At 37.2% G+C, this 12,921-nt stretch overlaps 1 pseudogene; it reads left to right on the top strand.

The window, feature by feature from the left end:
- The first annotated feature begins 162 nt into the window (after positions 1–162).
- Positions 163–11,148, top strand: LOC149416769 (putative phospholipase B-like 2; annotated as a pseudogene).
- Positions 11,149–12,921: the final 1,773 nt, after the last annotated feature.

A 12,921-nucleotide genomic window follows, 5' to 3' on the forward strand; every position in this document is an offset into this window, starting at 1 on the left:
TCCGCAAAAATTAAGAAATATCACATAAACATTAAATCTGTGTACTCACGTATAAGATAAAGATAATAATACAAAGAGGACACAGAACTCGATGAAATAAAATATCTACCTAAATCACCATTTGAGCACTAAACATACATTGCCTAAGGTAAGGACCGATCGATGGATTTCAATTTTAGGACTCTCAACGTTCAAGCAGATTTGGTTGACCTCTTTGAAGCAATGGGTGAAGATCAAGAGGTAAGCAATGGTCATTGTTCGGCCCTAATAAAGATTTTTCCAGATGGCTCTGCTCTGCGCTATTCTTTTCTTGAACCAATCGGATAGTGTTCAGTTTTTCGTTTTTTCCTGGTACAGGTAAAACTAAAAATTCAAGAAAAAATTCTGAAAACATACTAAATTAAACCATCATTTTATCGTTTTTAAAAATCAATAGAAATAATTAAATGCATAATATATATTATTATAAAACATTGTTTACAATATCAGACTCAAATAGTTTTCAACATGAATCATGATAATATTTACAAGAAGCAATGAGAGAAAATGGTAATTTATATTACGCGTCTTCTGATGTTTTCGTCTTTGAAAAAAGGAACTATTTAATTTTCGGGAAAAATAGTCTCTTAGGGTCTAGTACGATCAAATTGATAACTTAACAATATCGAATCATTTTGCTCAACTTTCGACAACTTTATATCGAAATCCCAAACACGGTTGCGCAGGTCGATAGCCAAACCGATATTGATATGAAATAAATAAGAAATCGTTAAATCTAAAAATTTCAAAAACGATGTCAAAATGTATATAATTGTAATTTATGTTAAAAAATTCATGGAGCATTGAATCCTTGTACTTACCTAAAAGACAAAAATTATCGCATTATTATAATGCATAAAGAAATAGGACACAAAAGTCCATTAAATAAAAAATCCATCATAAATCACTATTTTAGCACTAATCACACATTGTTTAAGGCAATGCCATACGTAGTAATGCAAAATCATGTGTTTTTGGTTTGAAAATTTGGTCGCCTAGAAATGTTTGAGATACTTTTAAATACTGCGAGTAGAATACATCTTGGCCTTTGAAATAATCGAGTATTTTTAAGATAAGTCTTTTTGTAAGCCCAGAAAAAAATAATGTAAAGGCCTATGAAAACTACTATAAAGTTCAAAATCTCCGACTTACGAATCCATTTTCGGTTATGATTTTATTGGATAATGTGGCAAATTAAGTTATTTATAAAATGATCGACAAAAAATAAAATATTTATGCCTGAACATCCACAAAATAAAATAAAAGGCACTTTTTGGCCATGTTTTTTTCTTGCATAAATCAGAACAGGCGGATGGTGTTAGCGGAAATTTAAACCTTAACGCCATCTACGTAAGGGTTGTTATTAATAGCGGCTCAATTTAAAATATTACACGACGTAGTGCATCACCTTAAGGTAAGTACCAATTGATGGGTTTCAATTTTAGGACCATCAACATGCAGGGAGATTTGGAAGACCTCTTCGATGCTGTTTCATGTGATCTTTGGGTTTTTATATTAAACACTTGTCACTGTTTAATTAGTTTATTTAGACATGATATACAGGTGACATTTTATAATAGTGATGGCATTAACATCATTAACATAGCGATGTGACAGATGCAATGGGTGAAGACCACGAGGCAGGCACTGGTCGCTGTTCGGCCCTTATCAAGATATTTATTTATTTATTTATTCATTGTAAGAAACAAACAGCAATTTTATACAGGATGAGTTATACAAGAGGTTAAATATGAGGTAAGCCAAAATAGTTTTTTTTGCTAATGTTTGTTAATATGATATACAGAGATGTGCTTTATTTCAAATAAATCCATTTCAAATGGAAATGCAAAATGCAAAATTTTCCATTTTGCATTTTAAATGCTTTTCTAAAAACCATTTTGCATTTTGCATTTTAAATGCTTTTCTCAATGCATTTTCCATTTTAAATGCTTTTTTGCAACATTCTTCCTACTATCTCCACTCATCTTTTTTTCATAAGCTCCAAATATCAGTCGGTCCTCAACCTCGCTATGAGAGATAATTTACATTTGTCAAGTTGCTCCCTGGTAGGAGCCCTGGCAATTGAGTGATACCATTACAAAAAATACTGAACATGGGGCCATGACGCTGTAGTAAAAATAATAATAATAACGCTGTAATGTTAGATAGCAGTTTCTATGTTTTTACGTTGGCAAAATTAGTCCCGCGCAAATTTTTTGTGGTTTCATAATCTGTAGTCGTGGTGTTTTTGGATTTACTATCATGTAATATGTTTGTTCTACATTGATGTCCATTAATGACAAAATTGTTTAAAAATTCTATAATTATTTTAGTTGTTTGATCTGAGAAACCATTTTGCATTTTCAATGCATTTTGAAAATAGGTATTTTGCATTTTGAATTTGAAATGCTTTTCTAAAAACCATTTTGCATTTTGCATTTTCAAATGGAAAAGTTTTGACCTATTTCCATTTTGCATTTCAAATGGTTTTGGGTACCCATTTTGCACATCTCTGATGATATAATACAAAATTGTAATTGGTTATAACCATTAACTGAAAATGAAATTAACAAAAAAGAAAAAAAAAATCAAATAAATATATTAGAAGGAAGAAGGAATAGGAAAGGGCAAGAGGCAGAGGAAGATGATATGGGGACAGGAGATGCTCATGTTGAACCTTTTCTATAACTGTGCATTAATTTAATTAACATTTGTGGTCGTACGCTTGACTTCGTTTCGGTATTTCACAAGTAGTCCAGTCAAGATGTACATCCGTGCTTGCAAAAGGTCCAGTCATTCTGAATTTTTTATATGTTGTTAGGACCTAAACCAGTATTAAAAAAAAAATTTTGCAACTTCGAAAGTGCTGTGCGAGCGGCGGTGGACCTAAAAAACCAGGAAATTTTCGATTTTTTTTCAGTTTTTGCTCAATATCTCAGTAAAGAAAGGGTCTGACCGGTGTAGTTGATAGACATACTTTTAAAGGAGATTAAATTTGCTATAATTTGAGACCAAAGCAAGCTATATAAAGCCAATGGTTTTCAAGATACAGTTCTTCAAAAATAGGAAATTTTTTCCAAAAAGTGAAATTTTTTCGAAATGGTCACTTATTTTGTAAAATAATTTCTAAAATACGCATCTCACGTCAAATATTTTTTGAAATAAAGTTGTTGTAAATTTAATAAGCTTTTATTTGAAACTAGATTGATACCTGTAGACTAAACGGTTCTCTCAAAAATGGCAGATAACCAAAAACAGTCATAAGTGGGTTTTGGGTGAAATGCAAATAAACTGTTCTCGCGTCTTTTTATGGTTTTATTGTGCTGTGAAGTAAATCCATTAATCATCGTGGGTTTATCCTAGGGTTATAATATAATTACGACTATTTCAAATTTCAAGTACCCATTAGTACCTATACCCATGGGTACCCATATGAATGGGCACGCATATTCACGAGCTGTTCGAGCCCACATTTTGGCAAACCTCACACTGGCCAGCATTGTTTTTTATGAGGTTGACATAACTCCTGAGGAGCGAGACGAGACTGAAAAATTGCTGCGAGACACTGAAAGGTCTCTCACTATATCAGCAGAAGAAATTGATACCTACCAAATACTAAAGGCAAAATTTAAAAGTGCCTTGGAGAAAATTAAAGCGAATGGTCCAACATCACAGTTGGGGGTCCAATACTTCCGTATGACCACTTTGATACAACTATTCATCCAGGCAGAGCGTGTTGGTGATTGGAACCTTCATTTGTACACTGTCCACAAGATGCTCCCTTTTTTCCACGCAGCTGGACATTTTTTGTATGCTAAGAGCGCGCACCTCTATTTTCAGGATATGATGGCTCTATAAGATCGGATGGATAAAAGTGAATACTACATGTATCACACGAATCACAAAAGGATTCTTCACCATTTGCCGGTCTGACAAGTTTTGGTCTGGGTTGTGGTCAGACCTAACATATTGAGCAGAAGCTGATGCGATCCTTGAAAACCTACGGTGGGTTGACCCAAGGAAGGGGAATCTCCGAAAGTGTTCTGGCAAGGTGGACAACAGGAATGGTGTTTATGTTGAACATTTGTGAAGAACTGGAAAGTTTTTGCAGCATATCATGCCATACTGGAGAGCAGCATGTAGACATGAGACCTTCTCGAATCATCCGAGATAATAGTGATGTGGAAAAACTAAAAAACTGGTATGCTCTCCACCCTCCATTTCCCAAAACTGACAGTTTAATTTCTATTAGTAGTGGTTTACTGGCAGGTCCTGAAATTAATTGCCACACAGCCCAGAGAGTTGGAACGGAAGGAATAATGAAAATTGTGGGGAAAATGTACGAAAAGGTAGTAACAAAACGGAAAAATAAAGTTACCACGCTGGCATCGATCACCTCAACCGTTAAACTGCCGGACAAAAACAGAAGGGTGGCTGTGGATCCGCTCTCAATTTTTCAGCGAGTGTGTACTGCAAAGAAATCTGAACAGGATTTACAGGATGACTTCAAGTATGAGTTGGCCCCGTTCCCGATGTCTCTGTTCAATGAACAAGGGATGCGCTAGGGCACAAAATCTACTCTGTACTCTGCCTTCACTCCTCTTTCCAGCCACACGCCGATAGATGCCAGCACTCACGTCATTTTGGATGTTGGCTACCTCTTGCACAAGGTCGTGTGGCAGCGGAAAAGCACGGTTCGAGCACTTTTGGCGCGTTGTACCACCTACGTCCGAAACCACTTTGGGAAGAACGTCTCCATCGTTGTTGACGGCTACCCCAAAGATGCTACCAAAAAAAAACACCAAAACAGCGGAACGACTCCGGCGCTACGCAGCTCATTCCAGCTACGAATTGACTTTCGATGAATCCACAGTAATTCAAATTGCTCAAGAGCATGTTTTGGGCAATGAAAACAATAAGAGACGCCTTATAACTCTTCTCTGTGACGCCTTTCAGAAGGAAGGAGTAGAAGTGGCTGTTGCCGAAGAAGGTGCTGATCGAGAGATCGTCATGATGGAGTTATCAAAAAGAGCAGATGCCAATTGGGTCGTCATATTGGGAGAAGATGTCGACCTGCTCGTTCTTCTCAATGGTTTAGGCGCTGAAGAGACAAACGTCTATCTTCAGAAGAGCACGAAGAGTGAAGCTGGTTGCTGTCACTACTCTACGACCTCCTACAACAACCAGGACTCCCGACAATTACCAGGAACGGTACTATTTACCCACGCGTTTGCCGGGTGCGATACCACCTCAGCACCGTTTGGCCAAGGAAAGACCAAAATCAGCACACTTCTGAGCAAGAGTGAACCACTTGCTGAGCAAGTGGAGATCTTCCTTCGGCCAGACTCTACCCCACAAGCCGTGAGTGAAGCAGGCATCAAGTGCTTCGTGGCTCTATATGGGGGTGACATCGCGAGGGATACTTTGGATTTCCTGAGGTATAAGACGTTTGTCACTTCAACAAACATAAACCTCGCCCGTTTGCCACCGACGGAAGATGCTGCAGGCCACCATGCAGCAAGGTGCTACCTCCAAATGCAGAAGTGGCGGGGAGTCAACTTGAATCCCACTGAATGGGGGTGGAAGCTGTCTTCTCAAGGACTCACCCCCATCCCCACCACGATGGATCCCGCACCTCCTGCCCTTTTGCGAAAAATTTCGTGTAAATGCAATAAAGGATGCTCTGGGAGCTGCTCGTGTAGAAAGGCTGGGCTCCACTGCTCAGTCCTCTGTCAGTCATGCGGTGGCAAATTTTGCATTGACGTCCCGGATGTGGAGCTGAAATGCTCGGACGATGAAGATGACCCGACTACAGACTGGGCGCCTCTCCCAGCTAAGATAAAAAGAAAGACATGATTTGGCAACCAAGACACAATACCTACATGATTTATATTAGTTTTATTTTTTGTGTACATGTAATTTGTCCTTATAGTAGGTACCATGATGTTTGTACAAGCATTTTGGTATGTAGGTATATAAAACAATGTTTGAAGATGACGCAATTCCCGATAGATGTAGTATCTTTTCTTTTTTTCATCAAAAATCTGTTAACTGTTTGATAAATAAAACCATAAAAAGACGTGAGAACAGTTTATTTGCATTTCACCCAAAATCCACTTATGACTGTTTTTGGTTATCTGCCATTTTTGAGAGAATCGTTAAGTCTACAGATATTAATCTAGTTTCAAATGAAAGTTAATTAAATTTACAACAACTTTATTTTCCATAATATTTGACGTGGGATGCGTATTTTAGAAGTTATTTTACAAAATAAGTGACCATTTCGAAAAAATTTCACTTTTTTGTAAAAAATTGCCTATTTTTGAAGAACTGTATCTTGAAAATCAATGGCTTTATATAGCTTGCTTTGGTCTCAAATTATAGAAAATTTAATCTACTTTAAAAGTATGGGTATTAACTATACCGGTCAGACCCTTCCTTTACTGAGATATTGAGCAAAAACTGAAAAAAATCCGAAAATTTCCTGGTTTTTTAGGTCCACCGCCGCTCGCACAACACTTTCGAAGTTGCAAAATTTTTTGTTTAATACTGGTTTAGGTCCTAACAACATATAAAAAATTCAGAATGACTGGACCTTTTGCAAGCACAACCCCCTTTTCATGTTTAACTTGACTGGACTAAAGAGTATTATTAAGAATATCGATATTGTTAAATTGCGTATTATATTGCGCGCATATACGGGGGATTGGAGAATTTTTTCTTAGGTTGGTTCTGCACGCGGGCAAATGAAAAAAATGGTTTTGTCTATTACCAGATGGCTCTGATTTGTTCGTGGTTCAAGAGACCTGGAACAGGTTAAAAACTTCTTTTCTTTACTCTTTCTCTTAAAAAAGAGAAAGAGTAAAGAAAAAAAGTTCCAAGTTAAAAAACTTATCTGAACCCACCTAAGATTGGGTACCTGCAAACATTATTAACAAACCTAATCTGATTGAACAGAGTTCCTTTATTATTAGCATGTAGGGCAAAAGAGGAATTTAAATAAGTTCGCTGGAGGCTACCGGGACTATTCAGGGTCTGTTGGACCGATGATGGTAATAATTTGTTGATTTAAATAATGAATACCTACCAGTGTAGATCAAAAAAAAAATAGGTGCTACTGTTGATATTAAGCAAATAGGATTGCCTATTTTGGTAGGCGGTCTGTTTTCGTTTCCTTAAAAACTGACTCCTCAGGATCTGTTGTGCCCATGATGGTAAAAGTCAATTTATTTAAATAATGACAACGTGCCAATGTCAAACCAAAAAATTCAGGTGGTACCTGTGATGTTTTGGACATCCACAAAAATAAACGATAAATAATAAAATAACGTGCTCTAAAAATTTTTTGTTTAAACAACGACGGAAGATTTATTGACAGACAGGCCTTGAGTAAACAGATTCCCACGGGAGAGGAGAGATCGGAGGACAGTCAGGTTTGGAACTTGAGTGCGTTGACAGCTCCATGAAATCTATACAAATGAGAACTGTTGTGTGAAATTGCAGTGAATTAGTGGATTCAGTTGGTGTTAATAGTATTGTGGAATTTTGAACTAAAGTGAAATATTATTGAACCGGTTTTGTGCGAAGTGAAAGTGGTTGGACTCAGTGAGAAAACAATTAATAATAATGACAATAATAATAATTGGATAATTTGTAGAGCGCCGTTTTGTAAAAACCCACCTCAGGGGCGCCAGGTGTTGTGCAATCGCGATTGTGTTATAAAGTTGTGTTGATTTAAACGTGATTTCGTATACAGTTCGAACTAGATTGCTTGTCTTAAAAACATGAAAATAATAAAAATATTGATTGCGTTTTAAAATAGAGTGAATGTACTTAAAGGCAGGAAGTGTTTAATCGGGCTAAGTTATTGATTTGGCGAGATGGCATTCTATCCACGGAGACCGAAAACCAGAGAATCAAATAGATTATTAACTGTGGGTTCGAATCCTAACAGATTAGGGAGGTACAATTTTATTTACAGGAATATTTAATTACCCTTTTATAAGCGTAGGGAGGAGGTCGAAAATTAAAGTGATTTAGCTATATAGTGTAACCAGGTAAGTTTCACACGAGGATTTGGAGGTGACTAACAGGGTGAGTTTTTTTATATTATTTATTAAATTTCAGAGGACCCTTTTAATAATAGGATACAACCGAGGTACAGGAACCGAGTTTGCAACGCCTGCAACCCAAATAATCTTCCCATAAGAAGGGATACGCTAGACGCATTGTCAATCAGCTGTGAGCGAGAGACGAGTCAACGACCTTTTCATATATAGGACAAGACGCAGGTACAGTCAGTCAAAGGGGGAAGTTTTGCTAGCGTATGCCGTCCCAAATTGAAAGCGATCGGATGCAACCAGACGGAACAAAATGAAAACTTTTCTTCCGTTATTTGACCTTCTAATTTAATACTTTTCATCTATTGTTTGACTTTCTAAGTTACGAATTGGGATGCACAAAAACAAATCTAAAGTCGTAAGAGGGAGATGGTAATCTCCGAAATAAAACTACCAACCGAACAACTTTTCTCAACAGGTATCTTTCGAGAGGTAGGCAGCCTCTTTAAATTAAATGCAAAAAATCAAACCAATTATCCGTTTATACCTTACCTGAGAGGATAGGTATTCAGTAGAAGTTACCCATACCTAATACACGAGGATGCTAGTAACCTCATAAAATAAATACTGGAACCAAATATTAAAATACAGACAGTCCTCATCCCAAATTTGGCATATCGAGTAGACCTTACATATATCTCACATGATAATTGGCTGAATGGGTAGGCACACAACCTATCGTTAATAAGCAGGCAGAATGTCGACAAGATCGTCGTGTGTTATATGTGTATTGACCTAGAAAGGGATGTAAATCCCCGACGACGTGGGAGTTACAACGTTTTCTAGAGGTGGCACGTAACTTAGGACCTTACGTGTCACATTTTCGCGACTAGATTCGTGATAAAGGGATGTTATGGTTTTCCCCTTCTACACTCAGTAAAGTAGTTTATCCTGGAGGTGTTTGAGATTGGGGCAATTCTGAAATTGGTGAAGAGACCTGGTTTTCTTTATTCTGGCGTGAAGGTTGCCGATTTGGAACAAGGGGAGACCCGGCCGGTTGTGATATCCAGACACGCAGATATCGATCGCCTTGCTCAAATTATCATCCATCAGTTTTGTTTGGTAAGCGGAGGAGCCAATCTTAACTTGAAAAAAAATTCATTTCCTTTCCTCTCCTTCCCCTCCCAAAATATATACATGGATGGCGCCGACAACTAACACCATAAATTTATCGTATGTATATCACATATATAAAATCTAACACTTTATTATATTCACATTACCCTACGATAGGTAGAATCGAGTAGCTAGGGGGGGGTGAGCAGGCGACTTAGAAGATAAGGTTTATAAAATGGTTTTGAAAAACAGCGGTAATGGATTCAACTCACTCTATCTCAAAAGAACCAAGGGATACCATACAAAACATAAATAACTAGGTTTCTAAACCGAGAAACAAAAACCCAACACAACGTTCGGTGAAGCCTTTTTATACTGAACCGTCACGTGAAATGAGTACGTTCAAGGTCGTACGTCACGTAGACAAACTAGGATGTACACACTTGAAGGGGTGTGTAATAAAGAAAAGACGGCAGGGAGGACCTTCCTACCCCGGATATATATATAACCAAAGCCTTATGGAAAAGTTACCTACGGGACTTAAGAAAAATGTATCGTAGAAAGAAGAGAAGGAAAAGTTTGAAGTAGAAAGGGCAGATCATTACATACCGTTGATAGCAAATCGGACTGCCTCTTTTGGTAGGTAGGATGTTTCCGTTTCCTTAAAAACGGTGCGTGTACCTGACTTGATTTTAATCACTAGAATGATTTTTTCAGCTGTCAATCAATGCTCCGTATTCAGAGGAAATACGTCCTTAAATACAAAACGCTCCCCAACACAGAGACCACCATCAAAGGCCACACCATGTCCTTCTCTTCTTACCCTGGCGTTCTTTCATCTGGAAACGATTTCTACATCACGTCGGCTAATTTGTTCACGCAAGAAACCACCATAAGAAACTCCAATAAGGACTGATGGCAGTTTGTTTCCCCTACTGGGCAGGTCATGGAGTTTGTAAGAAGCATGGTGGCAAACAGGCTTGCTGGAACTGGGAAAAGCTTGACGAATATTTTCAGAAAGTACAACAGTGAGACCTACTATAACTGATGAATGGTTGTCGACTATAAAAAGTTTTCTCCCGAAACAAAAGCTCTTGAAAATTTAAAACCAGGATTTCTATGCATTTTGGAACAGGTTCCTGGCACATTCGAAGCGCAAGACATGTAAATACCCAATATTTCTTTTTTAATTTGCCAAAAAAGAGTATGTAACCGAAATAAATCAAAAAAATTCGATCAGCTTCCTATAAATTAAGCTTCATACATCACAAAACGACGAATTGTGATGTAAAAAGTTGCCTTGACCTTGAATTTGGCTGTTTCAAAAAATCATATTTTTGCTGGGTTAAATAGTCTTTATAACTTTCGCGTAGTTTATTTTAATAGTAAAATACTATACCATTAAAAAAACATGCAAAATTTTCTGTGCCCCAATGATATAACATTATGTGCGATTGGTCTGCCCTATTCTTTCCTTGTACCAATTGAATTGTGTTCTGCTTTTGGTTTTTTTTTTTAATTCTGGAATTATTCCATTACAAGTCTTTTGAAGAAGCAAGGGTACTGGCCGTCGTACAACATTGCGTACTTCCCCAACATCTTTACTATGAGCGGGGGTCCCGAGTCCGTGAAGAAGTACGGCGACTGGTTCACTTACGATAAGAACCCCCGTGCGCAGATCTTCAAGCGGGTCCAGGGGAAGATCAGGGACATGGACGGCATGTACTCTCTGATGCGGTACAATGACTTCATGCACGATCCCCTCTCAAAGTGTGACTGCAATCCGCCTTACAGTGCCGAGAAGGCCAGAGTTCAATTCCCGTCGGCGGCATTTATTTTTACTCTGGAGTTATTTTCAATTTTTATGGATATTTCAAGCGACTAATTATTGCTTATATTAATTTGTTTTCAGCTGTTGTTTGAAGAGCCGTAATTATGATTTATGACACCGGAACAGCTATACTGAAAAGATATTTCTTCTGATAATGAATAATAGTTGGTCGTAAACTAGGAACTTGTAAGGGGCAGAACTATCAAGTGTTCTAGCACCTATCGTGATGATTACTTCGTTTCACGTCGATAAAGATTAATAACAGTCTAAACGAAAAAATCTTGATCATTTATATTTAATTTAAGGGTATGACAGCTTAAAATGGTAAGTTTTTAGTTTAGACAAGTTATGAATCTTAGTTTCGGAGGGAGTTTATTCCAAGCCTTCGGCCCAGATGCTCCGAAAGCGCGATCACCAAACTTAGTATTTGGCTTGCGCTAAGGTTCCATTTGTCTGCCTATAGCTGATGATGTTGCTGATTTAAGAGTTGACCGCCTCAAACCAGTATTTTCCGGGACGCATAGTTCAGAGATGTGGGGTGGGGCCATTTCATGGATGGATTTAAACACCATCCAGTACAATTGGTACTGGATTATTTCCGGGCACTTGAGCTAGTGAAGGTTACGAAGGTGTTCTGAAATGTGCGAATATTTAGAAACCACGGTTATAAGCCGTGCTGCTACATTAAACACTGATTGAAACATGTCAATTTGATATTTTGGAATGCAGGCGTAAATGCTTTTGGCTCATATAACAATGACTAATAAGGCTTTAAAGAAGATTGGCTTCCTTTGCAGAACTAACTGATTTTAATTTTGATTGTATGAGAACCCCCTATATTTTATTATTCAGAAGTCAAGTGGAATATAATTCACTTATTTAGTCCCCTTTATATAAAGTTCACTCTAACAATATAGAAATAGTTCAACACATTTCTTAGATATTTAAATTTTAAGCTCAGAATTCAAATTGATTACCTTAATTATGTCCATTTGATGAATAAATTGCATCTAATTACACTGTCTGAAAGGAGAATTATGTAAGACCTGGTTGTGTAACACAGAGTCATTAACAACTTAATTGTCAGTCCTGCCATTGTTGCCACTTTTAAATTCCTTGTGTCGACTAGAAATATAAGAGAAAATATTACATTCCTCTGCAACACATACACAACCAACTATCAGAAACATTCACTGACCAATAGGATGCATGATCTGGGAAACAAGTATGGGGGTACTATTGATTCATTTATTGACTTCATTTATGGAACTAAGCGTAATCTATACCAGCACTTTGTTGAATCCTGCAAATTATAGTAGCGCTGGTTATGCAGTTTTAGTGATTTGTCTTATATGTAGTATTGTTCTAGTTTCTATAATATTTTATGTTTAAGTAATATTATTTTATATTCGTTGGCTATAATTTTTTTTGTATAATTTTTGATAGTCCGTCTGGGCGTAAAACCTAATAAAATATAATAAAATACAATAAAATGTCATCCGATTTCATAGAAATAAGTTTCGATTATGTGTGCGTTATTGTCACTTAAAGTTGATAGAATGGCGTGAGTTGGATTTTGGCGCCCTCTTTCAAAACCAGTAGACGCCTGATTGGGTGACCACTGTAATCAATAATATTTGAATGATCTTTAATTTTTATGAAAAATAATGTCAAGGACCATGTGTTAGGTTTTAGATATTATCAGCGCCAAGGTGATCTGGCAATTCGGCCTGATTCAATTGCGCCCGCATGGGGCCGGCCCTGCATTAATGGATATGATAGGTTCTGATAATGTTTGTCTTCTTTTGGGTAAATTCGTGTTGGGTTTATTTCTCCCTTTTAGGTCAATGTTTAAAATGTGATAATATTCTTAAA

This window comes from Hesperophylax consimilis, chromosome 16 (genome assembly GCF_061612785.1).
Source record: "Hesperophylax consimilis isolate HC1 chromosome 16, BYU_Hcon_1.0, whole genome shotgun sequence".
In the NCBI taxonomy this organism is placed as follows: Eukaryota; Metazoa; Arthropoda; class Insecta; order Trichoptera; family Limnephilidae; genus Hesperophylax; species Hesperophylax consimilis.